We start from the raw sequence: 15,329 nt of genomic DNA on the forward strand, positions 1-15,329 counted from the left end.
ACACACATAAGGAGGTTCGTTCTGAGTAAGTTAACCTCTGAAAGAGAATTGTCTATATAGGTCCACGATATCGTATAGCCCCCCATACAACAGTACCTCCAGATATTCAAATCTTGATTCACCGGAATTGTTTCAAATTTCTTATTTGAAGCTCATAATGGGTACTACAACCTATGACGGAAAATTGTCTATGAAGGGCTTCGTCTTCGTATATCCCACATACATGGTTTTCCTTTGAGCGGTATTTTCGACGGAATTTTTTGAACATTTTTCAAGTTCTTTCATAATGGTGGAGGGTATTAAAATTACGGGCCGACCTTTGCTGTTTATACCCTACACCACAAGGTGGTCAGGGTATTATGTCTTTGTGCATTTGTTTGTAACAGGCAAAAGGAAACGAGATAGAATCACATTCTGAGTCGATTTATGTATGTCCGTCCGTCCGTCTGTCCGTCCGTCCGTCTGTCCATCTGTCCGTCCGTCTGTCCATGTATTTTTGTAAACAAAATAAAGTTCGCATTTATTTCCCGATCCAGATGAAATTTTGCACAAATCATTTGTTTGACCCAAGGACGAACCCTATTGAAATTGCAGATAATCGGTCAAAATTTAGATATAGCTCCCACATATATCTTCGTCCGATTTGCCGTTTATTGTGCACCAAACGTGTAATATCAGTCCGAATATTATGGAATTTTGCACATAAGATCAGATCGGACCTGAAAATAAGTATGTCAAATTTGATCGAAATCGGTTCAGATATAGCTACAGCTCCCATATATATTGTTCATCCGATTTGTTATTTTTGTCCTCCGCAGCCGTAATATGCACTCTGTAACAACAATATTTGCGGAAATATATCAAATACAGCACAGAAACACATGCGCTAAATTTTATCACGATTGGTTCAGATTTGGATATAGCTCGCATATATACCTTTGATTGTGCACCAAACGTCTAATATTTGCCCAATGGGATGAAATTTGGCACTTACGACCGAATTGGGTCTAGAAGCTGGTATGTCAAATTTGGTGAAGATCGGTTCAGATATAGCTTTAGCTCCCATATATACTGTTCATCCGATTTGTTATATTTGTTACCCACAGCCGTAATATGCACTCCGTAACAACGACATTCAGGGAAATATATCGAACACAGCTCAGAAATATCTTTGCCAAATTTTATCGAAATCGGTTCGGATTTGGATATAGCTCCCATATACACGCAGAAAAATATATGTTAGAAATATGTTTGGATCCAAACATATATTTGTTTGGGACTGGTTGCAAACAAATATATTTTTGGATGCAAACATAATTTGTTTCGGTGCAAACAAATATTTGTTTGCAACATTTTGTAACATAACTCAATTTTATTTGTTGGGTACCAACATATTTTATATGTTAGAACATATTTTTTTATGGGTGCGGAGAGGATTTTTTTCAAAGAGCTAAACAACAGAGCTCTCGATTACTTTTGAATTGGTGTTATAGGTGACTTAAAAGAAGACAGGAGGGTGAGAAGTCTGTTTTTGCGTTAATGATGTGTTGGCTTGGTTGGCCGCACAACAAAGCAGAACCGAAACATTTTTTGCTCTCTTCCAAATATAACTGTAAATAGAAGTTGTATGTATGCATGAACATTAGTAAGAAGTAACGTCTCAGCAACAACTAGAAAATACACACCGCACAACAACAACAACGAAAAACTTTTTGCATGTTTTTTCGTTGCTGTTGTGCGGTTGTGAATTTTCTAGTTGTTGCTGAGACGATACTTCTTACTAATGTTCATGCATACATACATACATGCGTTTTTCGCATTAACACCGACATATATACAGAGGAGTCAATTTTTTTGTGTGTTGTTGTTGTAACGTTTTCTTTCTCAAGTAGGCATTTTTTGGTGCATGGACAATAGAAAAGAAATAAACGTCTCAGCAACAGTTTCCATCCCTCTTGCCGCGCACACACCACACATAGTTCCATCAGCAATCGGCAGTGTTTGCTTGGTGAGAACAAAAGAGCGTAACATTGGCGCGTGTCTCAACTTGAGTGTCTCAACTTAAGACACGCACCAATGTTACGCTCTTTTGCTCTCACCAAGCAAACACTGCCGATCGCTGCTGTAACTATGTGTGGTGTGTGCGCGGCAAGAGGGATGGAAACTGTTGCTGAGACGTTTATTTCTTTTCTATTGTCCATGCACCAAAAAATGCCAACAACAACACACAAAGAGCTGTTTGGATGTTTTTTTGTTGCTGAGACGTTGCTTCTTACTAATGTTCATGCATACATACATACATGCGTTTTTCGCATACACACCGATTTGCTTGATGAGAACAAAAGAGCGTAACATTTGCGCGTGTCTCATGTTGGCATTCTGGTTGTGTTCTTTTTTTATTCTTTTTATTTGTTTTGTGCCTTCGCGTCGTGTCACAAGTGTTGTAATAAATGTTGATACCAACTGTTTTGGGGGAAGACAAATATTTGTCGAAGCGCCGGAGCCTTTAAATCTACAAAGCTTTATAAAAGCAGCCAAATTAGAGTTAAAAATTGATGCCTCAAGAAAAATAACAGCCTTAGTGTTTGGTGCAACCATTAAAGAAGACCAGTTTGAAAAAGTAATTCATCAATATATGTCAACACCTACTTTTCATATTGAGTTGCAATTTGGAGGTAAGTACACTGGATTTACAGACTGTTTCTTTATGTCGGAACAAAAAAAAATTTCGTTTCAAAATAAAGAAACAGGCTGTTAATATTTTTTTCTTTTTTTAAATAATATATTTCTTTTTTTAAATAATATTTAATTTTCATTTAGACTCCGTTCGATCAGTGGCATCAGCATCGACAGTTAGTGGCACTCTATCGGAGTGTGAATCCGTAGGTGGTTTTGGGGATCTTACCCCAAAAACAAATGTTATTTCAACTTTAAAGACTGACATAGAGTCCATCAAGTCAATTCCGGCTGTCAACAAAATATGGAGAATTTTTATTGCCGAAAAACGCCTGCAAAATAAAGATAGGGTGAATATTTCGAAGGCCCTTATTGACGAATGTCTAAAAGAAGACCCTAACAGATTGTAAGTATTTTACTTTATTGAAAAAATAGTGATTGTAATAAAAGGAAAAATAATAAATTAATAAATAAAAATAATAACAAATATTAAGAATAATATTAATAATAATAAATTAAAAATTAATATAAAATTAAACATTTTATGAAAACTGGCACGATATAAATTATAAACTTATTAACAAATGTTTATTTTATTTTATCAATAACAACAATATATTATTTATAAAAATTAAAACATAATAAATTAATATTAGAAACATAAGAATAATTTTAAGCATAATAAAAATTGTAATAATTAATATAATATTAATATCAGTAATAAAAAATTGTTAAAAATAATAATATTAAAATAAAAATTCTAATTATAAAAATATTAAAGAAAATAAAAAACTATGTTTCATTATAAATTATTTATTTTCTTTAATATTTTTATAATTAGAATTTTTATTTTAATATTATTATTTTTAACAAATGACACATTTTATATATGTTCAAATTTTGAAAATAATTTATTTATAAATTGCCTTTAAAACATATGCTTATAATATGTATATGTTTTTTAATTTTATATTATATATTATAATATGTATGAATTTCTTTTATGTTAAATAAAATGTGAATATCAAAAATTGATTTTAAAACTAGTTTGCATTATGGTTGAATTATATCTGCAGTAAGTATACAAATGGACCCAATCATAAATTTATGTTTGCACCCCAATATATATTATGTTTGGACCCAAACATAAATTATATTTAGGTCCAAACACAACTTATGTTTGGACCGAAACATAAGTTTGTTTCCAGCCAAACATACATTATGTTTGGATCTAAACATAAATTATGTTTGCACCCAAACATAAATTATGTTTGCACCCGAACAAAAATATGTTTGGACCCAAACATTAATTATGTTTGGACCCAAACATTGATTATGTTTGGACCCAAACATTAATTATGTTTGGACCCAAACATAATTTGTTTGCAGCACCCAAACATATGTTATGTTTGGGAATGTTTGCAAACATATATTTGTTTGCTGCAAAATATGTTTGGGACATATGTTAGAGAGGCTTATATTTTTTTGCGTGTATATTTTTATCCGATTTCAAATTAATTGTGCACCAAATGGGCAATACAAGTCCTTTAAACAAGTCCTTTAAACTTTAAATTATAATTATAATCACAGGGTGTATGATTGAATTCTCCCATAAAAACTTATAATTGTTATGGGGAGCTCTACTAAATTAGCAAAGTGGTGTAGGGTATTATAAAGTTGGCCCTTTCTTTACTGGTTTTTTATTTGTTTTGTGGTCAACAGAAATGAGTTTTCTTTTTTTTTTTTTTTTTTTGATGATTTGATGAAGACTATTTTTCCTTTTAAATGATGATTTGTAGAAGAAATTCACAAAAATTCATATATGGGCCGATTTTATGCCTAAAATATTTAAATATTTTGATTTCTGGCATTTAAATCAGGTCTAGAGTTTTGATGTATTCTAGATTTATAGCAGAATTAAATGACCAAAAATCTGTGAGATATTCAAATTTGCTATCACACCCATTAAAGGGAATCATTAAACCTTTTTTGAAAAATTGACCAAAAAGACCCTTTTTATGACCCGCTTATGGTTTAATACGTTAAATCAATATAATTCTCATATTTGTTATGAGTAATACTGCTGGAGACACAATGTACGTAAAATACAAGGATTACAAGACATTTTTATCCGGAAATGTCAAAAAATGTAGAAGAGGTCGGGGCTTTCCCCCTCTATTTAGGTTAGGTTTTTGAGCCACTGTATATGAATAAACAATCAACAAAAAAAAAAAAAAAAAACAAGAGAACAACAATCATTATTATAATGTTGTTTCATTATTAGGTCGTTCTTGTTGTATTTTTTTCTCTGGGATACGCGTATTTTATTATGATGTTGTTGCTATTTGTGTGTCAATGTCAAACATTTTAACAAGAATTAGGGTTGGGTTTCGAAAGTATCTTCTTCGTTTGTTTGCTGTGTTTGCATGTGTATTCTATATTCTCTGCTAAAATGTCCCAGGAGGGAGGGGTGATAGTTTCATTGAAACTCCTTTTATTTAATAAAAATGATATGTTAATACAAAAAAAAAAAAAAAAAAAAACAGGAAAAAGAACACACATCACAACAATATTATCAGCGTTATCGTTATTAATCTCCACCCTCTTCGAATCGGAAATAGTTTTTTTTTGTTTGTTTTTATTTGTTTGGCAGTTTTTGATTAAAATCTTCATCAAAGTGCTGGTAACAATGTCAAATCTAGGGTTCACACATGATTAGTAATTTTGAAGGAAACAACTTCCAAAGTGACATTTGATGAATCGATATGCCATGACATTTATGGTGGAAGGGTAGTCGAATGACGACCATAAATGTGTCAGTTAGGCCTTTGCTATAATAGAGTCTTTTATTAATTTATAAAATTTAAGGAGTGGTATGCTGAAGTTTTTTCGATTATTTTTTATTAAAAGGTTTATGCTTTACTTTAAAGGTAGATTTAACAAGGGTGATAATAACTCAGTGAAGGTGCAGTCCTTAATGTGACCAAATTGAGTTTCGGAAAAGTTTATTTTATGCTTGGGCAATAAATAATGTTTATTTGAAAATTTTGGAAATATCTTATTTTAAATGAATGTTGGATAAGGGATATGCTCTTATTTACGAACATTTTCATATATTTCATAAAATGATTCATAAATTTCATATATGTGAACATGCTGTTGCCCTTACCATTTTTACCAGTTTCTTTCGAATACTAACTACTAAGGTATTTGTCGCGTCATACATCAAAATATATCTTTAGTAACACCCTAATAATGATCAACAAGTAAATAGCAGCTATGTTCGGCCGGGCCGAACTTTTAATACCCTGAACCATTTGGAAGGAACTTCAACAAATTCCGAAAAATACCGTTTTAACGATGAGCTTTATATGCGGAGTATACGAAGACGCGGAAGCGCCAATTACAAACTTCAAATGCGATATTTGAAACAATTCCAGTAAATAATGTCGCTAAATGCATCAAAATACCCAATAAAGGTACCGTTATATGGGGGCTATAAAACACGTGGACCTGCATACCAATTTTTTAGGTCTAGTCTGGTATGTACGTATGGAGTACCCATTGCAAACTTCGAATACGAAATTTGAAACAATTCGGGTGAATGATGTCGCTAAAATCATCAAAATACCGCATATCGGGAGGTACCGTTATATAGAGGCTTACGAAGACGTGGACGTGCACAGACAATTTTCTGTCTTAGGCTGTAGTATCTATTTCGAACTTCATACATCAAATTTGAAACAATTCCGGTTAATAATGTCGCTTAAATCATCAATATACCGAATATCGGGAGGTACCGTTATATGGAGGGCTATACGAAAATGTGGAACGACATGACGAACCTACTGGAAAAAATACACATGTGTGTAAAATGTTAGCCTTCTATCTCAATTCGTTCGAAAGATAGCGTAATTAAAACAGACAGATGGACATCGCTAAATCGACTTAAAATTTTACGCTAATCCAGAATATACGTGTGAGATAAAAAAAAACTGCAATAAAGTCAAACGCCATAATTTTTACATATTTTTTTAAATTTTATTGAATGCAAGCTAAAAATGTCGGAAATAGCATCAAATTTTAGAATAAGTTTAGATTTGTTCGAATTGGTCACCTTTGGCACGAATTATGGCCTTTAAACGGCCAATGAAACCGTCACACGCTGCCCGAATGTTGCTCTGCGGTATTTTGGACCCATTCCCGGCGAAGCGCTTGCCTGAGGTGATCGACACTTTGGTATTTTTTAGTGGCAAACTTGCTTTCCAAAATACTCAAGACACAATAGTCCAAGGTCTGTGGCCAAAATGCTTGCGTGCCCGCCCACCCTCCAGAATATTTTCGAGATAATATTCGGCATTTATTCTGATGCCACGGTCGATAAATACGAGCGGAGAACGACCCTCGGCTATTATGGCGGCCCACACCATCACCATGGCCGGCGCTTGAGTTCTGGTGGCCAACCGAAGGTGCACATTTTCAGCTGACCTCTTTGACAAGTAAACACGATCATTTTGTTTGTTTACAAAGTGCTGGACAACGAATGTTTACTCATCGGAGAAAACCAAATTCGGCAGTTCACCACTTTCGGCCAAGCGGAACAACTCTTTAGCTCTTTTGAGTCTATTTTCTTTCTGTTACGGTGTAAGTTCGTGCACTTTTTTGGAGTTTCAATGGCTCATTTTTCAATATTTGACGAATGGAATATTGTGATATGTTCAGCTCACGAGCCATTTTTCGGCCAATGAGACGCGGCCGTTTTTTATTTTTCGAACCATTTTTGCTGATGTTGTTATTTTCTTCTGTACACTTCCTGGACGCCGGACTACGCGGTACGAGACACAAAAGGTTTATTCCCATTTTAATGCTGAAGTGCTCTAACGATAGCCACTTGTGGTTTTCCGGCCAAATATAAAGAAATTACACTATCACGCTTGAATTACATCACGAATAACTTTTTTTCTGGAAACTTCTCAAAATGCTTTTGTACGCTTGTAAACAATATAATGAGCTGTCACTGGAATAATTTTAACAGCTGTCGGACGAGTGGCTTAGAAATGACGGCAGTCTGAAGTTGGTTGCGGTTTTTTCATCTCACCCTGTACATTGTAGGGTCTATCATAAATATTTCGATAAATTATGACAAAGCTAATATACCCTCCATAGAATGGTGGAGGGTGTAAAAACACATACTCGTTCTATGTCTCATTCAAACTGCCTGTTTTTTTAAAGAGTTTCACATTTCCTAAAACAGAACTCCCCAAAGTTATATTCCATCCATCCATCAAACGATGGTTAATTATCAATGTTATCGTCAAGTTAAAGTGTCAAAATATCTGTTATTCCCCACAGCCAAACAGAAACATCGCCCAAAACATTATACGAAAAGCCTAGAACATCAATACGTGAAATCTTGATAACAAAACAGAATGACAAACGAACACCACTACACCGAACGCAATGTATCGATTCAGGCTCGCATATGTCGTTGATGTTTGTTCATCATCAAAGGCAGGAAATAGAAATTCCAGTTATGTTACTGTGTCTGTTTTCATTTTATCGCACCAGACATCTGTGTAAATGTTTTGCAAAATCAAACGTCTAATGTCTTTCAGATGTTTCGACTCGATTTCTCCATCTTCACGAACGCGCAAGCACACGTTGACGATGAAGTTGCGTTCAAGTCAGTCAGTCAGTCATCCAGTCAGGTGATAATTTCAATTTCAACAATGCCAAGAGCAGAGAAAAATAATAATTGTAGATAGGTTGGTAGTAACATTTTAATGAGCCACGCCAGGTAATTATGAAACAACAACAATTTTGTTTTCTATAACTTTCGCAAGCGGAGAATGTTGCTGCATCAGTGTTAGAATATGATTAAGCAAAACCTATGGTAGCGTTTTATAATATAAAGGTTTCTAACTCAATTATCACTGAACTAAGAGGCAAGGTTTTATGATTTAATTGATGGAAACACCCAAATTTTTAGGTTGTGTCTATATGACGTAGAATCGCCATAAAACGACTAGCCTTATTCAGAACCATTTCTGGGAGAATTCGATTTTTTATGTTTTTATGCCCTCCACAATAAAATAGGGGGGATATAAAATACGTCATTGCATTTGCAACACCTCTAAAATAATCGTCAGACACCCCATAAAGTACATATATTCATGACCAATGTAAGATTCTAAGTCGATTATTCCTTGTCCGTCTGACCTACAGCAAATCTGCCTGTCTGGTCGTCTTTTTTTTTTTTTTTTGACTGTTTTTTCGATACTTAGAGGATTCTGCCCAAATTTCTAAGCACATCATTTGTATATTAACTTTTCGTGTTCTCCGCTCCTGGCAATATCCAATGTGGGTCCACTTTTTTGTAGAAAGATTTACTCCTCGTAAAAAAATATTTATTATAGATTAACCGTTTGGGGTCTAACCACCAAATAATGTTACCTCCTGGATGTCGGTATTTTGAATATTTCTGCCAATATTTCCAACCACATAAGCTACATATGTGATATTTCGGGAACTTTGTGGGAAGAATTACTCCCCTCAAATAATATTTAATATAGATATAACGAAACCTCTACGGGGTGAGATAAAAAAAACTGCAACAAAGTCAAACGCCATAATTTTCACATTTTTTTAACTTTTATTGAATGAAATAAAAAATGTGGGAAATAATATCAAATTTTAGAATAAGTTTACGTTTGGTCACCTTTGGCACGAATCATGGCCTTTAAACGGCCAATGAAACCGTCACACGCTGCCCGAATGTTGCTCTGCGGTATTTTGGCCCATTTCCGGCGAAGCGCTTGCTTAAGGTGATCGACACTTTGATATTTTAGTACAGGGTTGCCCATATTCGACGGACCCATCTGGCAACGCCATAACATTTTACAGAGATGTCACATCGCTTAATGACATACTGCGTTTGAAGCGTCAGTCCAAGCAGATTTTTACCATGAACCAATACACGCCACGCGAGCGCTCTGAAATAGTTGAAATTTACATTCAACAGAAGAAGTCAATTGTGAAAACTCAACGTGCTTTTAAAACATTAAAAAATGTGAGAAGTGCGCCTTCTAAGAGCACCATTAAGCGTTTATACGAAAAAATTTCGGCTGGTAAGGCTCTTTCCAATCCGAAGATGCCATATAAAAGTCGACCAAGGCGATCGGCCGAGAATATCACTGCCGTACGAGCCAGTGTTGAGAGGTCCCCAAGAATATCCCAAAAACGCCGTTCTCAGCAGTTGGGCATGGCTCGATCCACTTTACAACGGATTATTCGCATTGATTTGCATTTGTTCCCGTACAAAATTCAATTGACGCAAAGAATGTTGCCTGCGGTCCAAAGGTCCGTCGAATATGGGCAACCCTGTATTAACTCTGCTTTCCAAAATACTCCAGACACAATAGTCCAACGGATTTGTATCCGCTTGAGTGGCCAACCGAAGTTGCACATTTTCACCTGACCTCTTTGGCAACTAAAAACGATCATTTTGTTTGTTTACAAACTGCTGGACAACGAATGTTTTCTCATTGGAGAAAACCAAATGCGGCAGTTCACAACTTTGGGCTCTCTGTTCTATTAGCTCTGTTGGGTCTATTTTCTTTCTGTTGCGGTGTAAGTTCTTGCACTTTTTGCAATTTCAATGGAAATGAGTATTACGATATGTTCAGCTCTCGACCCATTTTTCGGCCACTGCGACGCGTTTTCGATCAAGTCGCTTCTTTACTTTTTGAACCAGTTCTACTGATGTTGCTGTTTTTTTTATCTACTTTCTTGACGTGGGGCTACGCCACCAGTATTGCGGTAACGAGCGATAGTACGAGACACAAAAGATTTTTTAACATTAAAATGCAGGAGTGCTCTAACGATAGGCACTTGTGGTTTTTCAGTTAAATCGAATTTTAAAAGCTGTCGGACGAGTGGCTTAGAAATGACAGCAGTCTAAAGTTGGTTGCAGTTTTTTATCTCACCCTGTAGTAACATTTGATGTAAAATATGTTTTGTCTTTGCCGTCATTCTTCTAAAATGATAACTTGTTGGAGACTTTTGCCCAAATTCACAGAAAGTACGGTTTTAACACTAAAATTTTTCTTTACTATATTTGAATTCTAAGCGTTTAAATTAGGTTTAGGTCGTTGACGACTTCTAGGACCAATAAAAAGAGAGTTTTTAGCCATACATACATAAAAAAGATACCAAAAAGACCTCTTTGTTTGCTCGCTCGAGGATTAACATTCCCAATAAAAGTATTCCCTGTACTTTTTTCTTCAATATTGCCTAATGCATGAATTTCGAAGAATCTCAATCCGTGTCTTCTTCTTTTTACCTCGTAATTATTTTTTTGTGTTGCACAGTGTAATTAAATATTATTTTTAGAATCCATGGTAATTTTTGAATAAAGAAATAAATTTTATTCCTTAATCCATCCATTCATTATTTATCGCACACAGTGTCAATATTCCAAATAATATTTTCTTGGAAATGTGTTTTAAAAATAACGTACCTATAAATAAAATATTACAAATTTATTATTCAGGAAAATCAATTAAGTTGTCATTGCATACCATCCACCAAAAAAAACCTTCCATGGTCTAACTGGCCTTATGGTTCTGCAGTTCCGAACAATGTTTGTATTTCATTCGCCTTAATGGAACAATGTGGTTGGTAGATAGTAGTCTGACAAAAAACACACAAAAACTGTTGTTTTCTTTTTAATTTTAATTCAATATTTACACAAAAATTTATTTCATGGCATTTATTGCTGTGACATTTGTTGTCTTCTTTTTTTTTCTAAAAAAAGTTAAAAAATGTCGTATGCTTTTTTTTACTTTATTCCAGGCAAGTGTTGTTATTTTAACAGCCTTTATTCGGAGAAGAAGCTGTCATGACATTCAGACCTCCCGAGAAACATCAAGCATTAATGATTTGTATAATGACTGTGGGTTTTATACGAAACATAATCCCCCTTCCCACACTCTCTCTCCCCCTCTCCTTCCTCTTTTGGCCATGTGCATTGTTGCCAAATGACAAACATATTTTCGGTTATCTGCTAAATATAGGTTAAGTTGCTTTTGTTTGCATTTTATGGTAAACGATTAAAATTAAGATGCCAAGATAGCATATTAATAACAACAACAGCAGCAGCAGCAGCAACCATAACAACAACAATGTATATATGCACAGTGCTGTAACCGCTTGTGGGCAATTAACGTTCTTTGTTTAAACAAAAAACGTAAAAAAAACAAAAACAAATATGAAAAAGTTCTTAAGGGTATTTTGTTGTTTTTGTTATCATAACTGTTTATTGGTTGAGGTGTAAACAATGAGATAAATTATTTTTTGGATCATTAACACCCACAATAAGAAAGAAAAATGTGATAAATAACATGGTATTCAAATGACGAACATCTGATCCGTATATGTATGCAAATTGTGGTTATGCCGACGTAGCCGGTGGATATCTTGTCAATTGCTGTAATTTCAATTAAAAATTATCTAAAGAAACAAAAAAATATCTTTATTATGATTACGAAAGCATAGAAGGAATTCGAATGGGATATTATTATAAGTCAAATTTATATCCGGCCAAACATTTTATTACCAAATAATGAGATTATTAAACATTTTTTGGCACCGATGATTAAACCATATATGTATTACTTTTTTCCATGGAAATAACTTTGTTGTCCTTTACCAAGAAGGCCTCCCTAAGCTCTTCTTTATTAGATAGGCGTTCTATATGTTAAAAACATTACGTAGACTCTCTATAAATAGCAGTTCAAACGTAGGTCTTCTGTGATTAAAATACATCTCACAAGCCCTCTGTCATGGGTCTTTCGCAGCCAATAAAATCCTCCGGAGTCCACAAAAGTTTGTGCTACTGTGACAATGTATATATATTACATACATTGTTATTACCATTTTTGGTACTTTTTTATACCTCCATATAACGGTACCTCCCGATATTCGGTATTTGGATGATTTTACCGACATTATTCACCGGAATTGTTTCAAATTTGGAATTTGAAGTTCGTAACGGATACTACAGCATAAGACAAAAAAATATCTATGCAGATCCACGACTTCGTATAGCCCCCTTTATTATGGTACCTTCAGATATTCGATATTTTGAATATTGTCACCGGAATTGTTTAAAAATTGATATTTGAAATTCCTAATGAGCATTTTCAGATTAAATGAAACCTTTTGCAATTCAAATGAAACTTTTTGCAGCGGAAATGAAACCTTTTGCGGTGGAATTGAAACCTTTTGCAGTGGAAATGAAACCTTTTGCAGTGGAAATGAAACCTTTTGCAGCCGAAATGAAACCTTTTGCAACCGAAATGAAACCATTTGCAACCGAAATGAAACTTTTAAAATTATAGAAGGAAAAATAACACAACATTTTTATTTTTAGTAGTTTTTAAATTAAATCAATTAATTATAACTAATATATTGACAAAGAGGATTTTTTATTGATTATAAATATCTACATTTATTTATATTATTTCTTACATTTTCAATTATTGTAATAACAAATGGCTCTTTATTGATTTGATATAAAATGCTTCCATATTATTAAATTCCAAATGCTTAACGCTAAAAAGAGAAATTTAAACAAATTTTGGCCAGGACTGAAATGTTAAATTAAGCTTTACCACAATTTTTTATAGTTATAGTATACTATTAATCTTACCTAATAAAGGATTCCCGCTTCACAGCTTTATTGATTATGGAGATAGAGCAGTCGAGATTTCAATAGACAGATAAGTGGAAATCATTAAATCAACTATGATCATGATTGCATATACTGTATGGGATCTACGACGAATATTTAGAGGCGTTACAAACCGAATGACAAATTTAATATATCCTCCTTTCCATGGAGGAGATTATAAAAGATACCTAATTCGTGTCGTTAAAAAAATACCTTGAAAAACTTTTTTCAATCTTTCTGCATCTACACTTGTGTTTTATGGAAGCTTTAAGAAAAAAATTTATAAAAACATAAATATTAATACTCAAAAAAATTCCTCTTTAACGATATATAGCATTTTCAGATTAAATGAAACCTTTTGCAATTCAAATGAAACTTTTTGCAGCGGGAATGAAACCTTTTGCAGTGGAAATGAAACCTTTTGCAGTGGAAATGAAACCTTTTGCAGCGGGAATGAAACCTTTTGCAACCGAAATGAAACCATTTGCAACCGAAATGAAACTTTTTGCAAATCAAATGAAACTTTTAGATTTTTAGAAGGAAAAATAACAAAACATTTTTATTTTTGGTACGTTTAAAATTAAATTAACTAATTATAACTAATATATAGTTAAAGAGGAGTTTTTATTGATTATTAATATTTATGTTTTTATAAAATGTTTTCTTAAAGCTTCCATAATACACAAGTGTAGATGCAGAAAGATTGAAAAAAGTTTTTAAAGGTATTTTTTTCAAAGGTCCCGAATTAGGTATCTTTTTATAATCTCCTCCATGGAAAGGAGGATATATTAAATTTGTCATTCGGTTTGTAAAACCTCTAAATATTCGTCGTAGACCCCATAAAGTATATACAATCATGATCATAGTTGATTTAATGATTTCCACTTATCTGTCTTTTGAAATCACGACTGCTCTATCTCCATAATCAATAAAGCTGTGAAGCGGGAATCCTTTATTAGGTAAGATTAATAGTATACTATAACTATAAAAAATTGTGGTAAAGCTTAATTTCACATTTCAGTCCTGGCCATACCTATAAAGGGCAAAATTTGTTTAAATTTCTCTTTTTAGCGTTAAGCATTTGGAATTTAATAATATGGAAGCATTTTATATCAAATCAATAAAGAACCATTTGTTATTACAATAATTGAAAATTTAAGAAATAATATAAATAAATGTAGATATTTATAATCAATAAAAAATCCTCTTTGTCAATATATTAGTTATATTATTATTAATTATTAATCGATTTCATTTAAAAACTACTAAAAATAAAAATATTTTGTTATTTTTCCTTCTATAAATTTAAAAGTTTCATTTGATTTGCAAAAAGTTTCATTTCGGTTGCAAATGGTTTCATTTCGGTTGCAAAAGGTTTCATTTCCGCTGCAAACGGTTTCATTTCCACTGCAAAAGGTTTCATTTCCACTGCAAAAGGTTTCAATTCCACTGCAAAAGGTTTCATTTCCGCTACAAAAAGTTTCATTTAAATTGCAAAAGGTTTCATTTAATCTGAAAATGCTATATTAGTTATAATTAGTTGATTTAATATTAAACCTACTAAAAATAAAAATGTTTTGTTATTTTTCCTTCTTAAAATCTAAAAGTTTCATTTGATTTGCAAAAAGTTTCATTTCGGTTGCATATGGTTTCATTTCGGTAACAAAAGGTTTCATTCCCGCTGCAAAAGGTTTCATTTCCACTGCAAAAGGTTTCATTTCCACTGCAAACGGTTTCAATTCCACTGCAAAAGGTTTCATTCCCGCTGCAAAAAGTTTCATTTGAATTGCAAAAGGGTTCATTTAATCTGAAAATGCTATAGAATAGTGGGAATATGGTGGACTAGGGGGAAGAGGGGGATGCTCTTATACAGAAAAATACCCATACATACAAATACAAGAACGATATGACAAAAAATAAA

General features: G+C 33.3%; 1 protein-coding gene and 1 long non-coding RNA gene across 4 annotated transcripts in view; both read left to right on the forward strand.

Moving 5' to 3' along the window:
• The window catches only part of LOC131801533 (aquaporin), a 116,081-nt gene that overhangs the window by 25,455 nt on the left and 75,297 nt on the right, over positions 1–15,329 (forward strand). The gene's annotated exons all lie outside the window — the stretch shown is intronic.
• Positions 1,750–3,114, forward strand: LOC131801534 (uncharacterized). Its single transcript, XR_009341853.1, has 2 exons — positions 1,750–2,675; positions 2,821–3,114. It is a non-coding gene; the product is annotated as an uncharacterized LOC131801534 (long non-coding RNA).

This window comes from Musca domestica, unplaced genomic scaffold (assembly GCF_030504385.1).
Source record: "Musca domestica strain aabys unplaced genomic scaffold, Musca_domestica.polishedcontigs.V.1.1 167, whole genome shotgun sequence".
NCBI lineage: Eukaryota > Metazoa > Arthropoda > Insecta > Diptera > Muscidae > Musca > Musca domestica.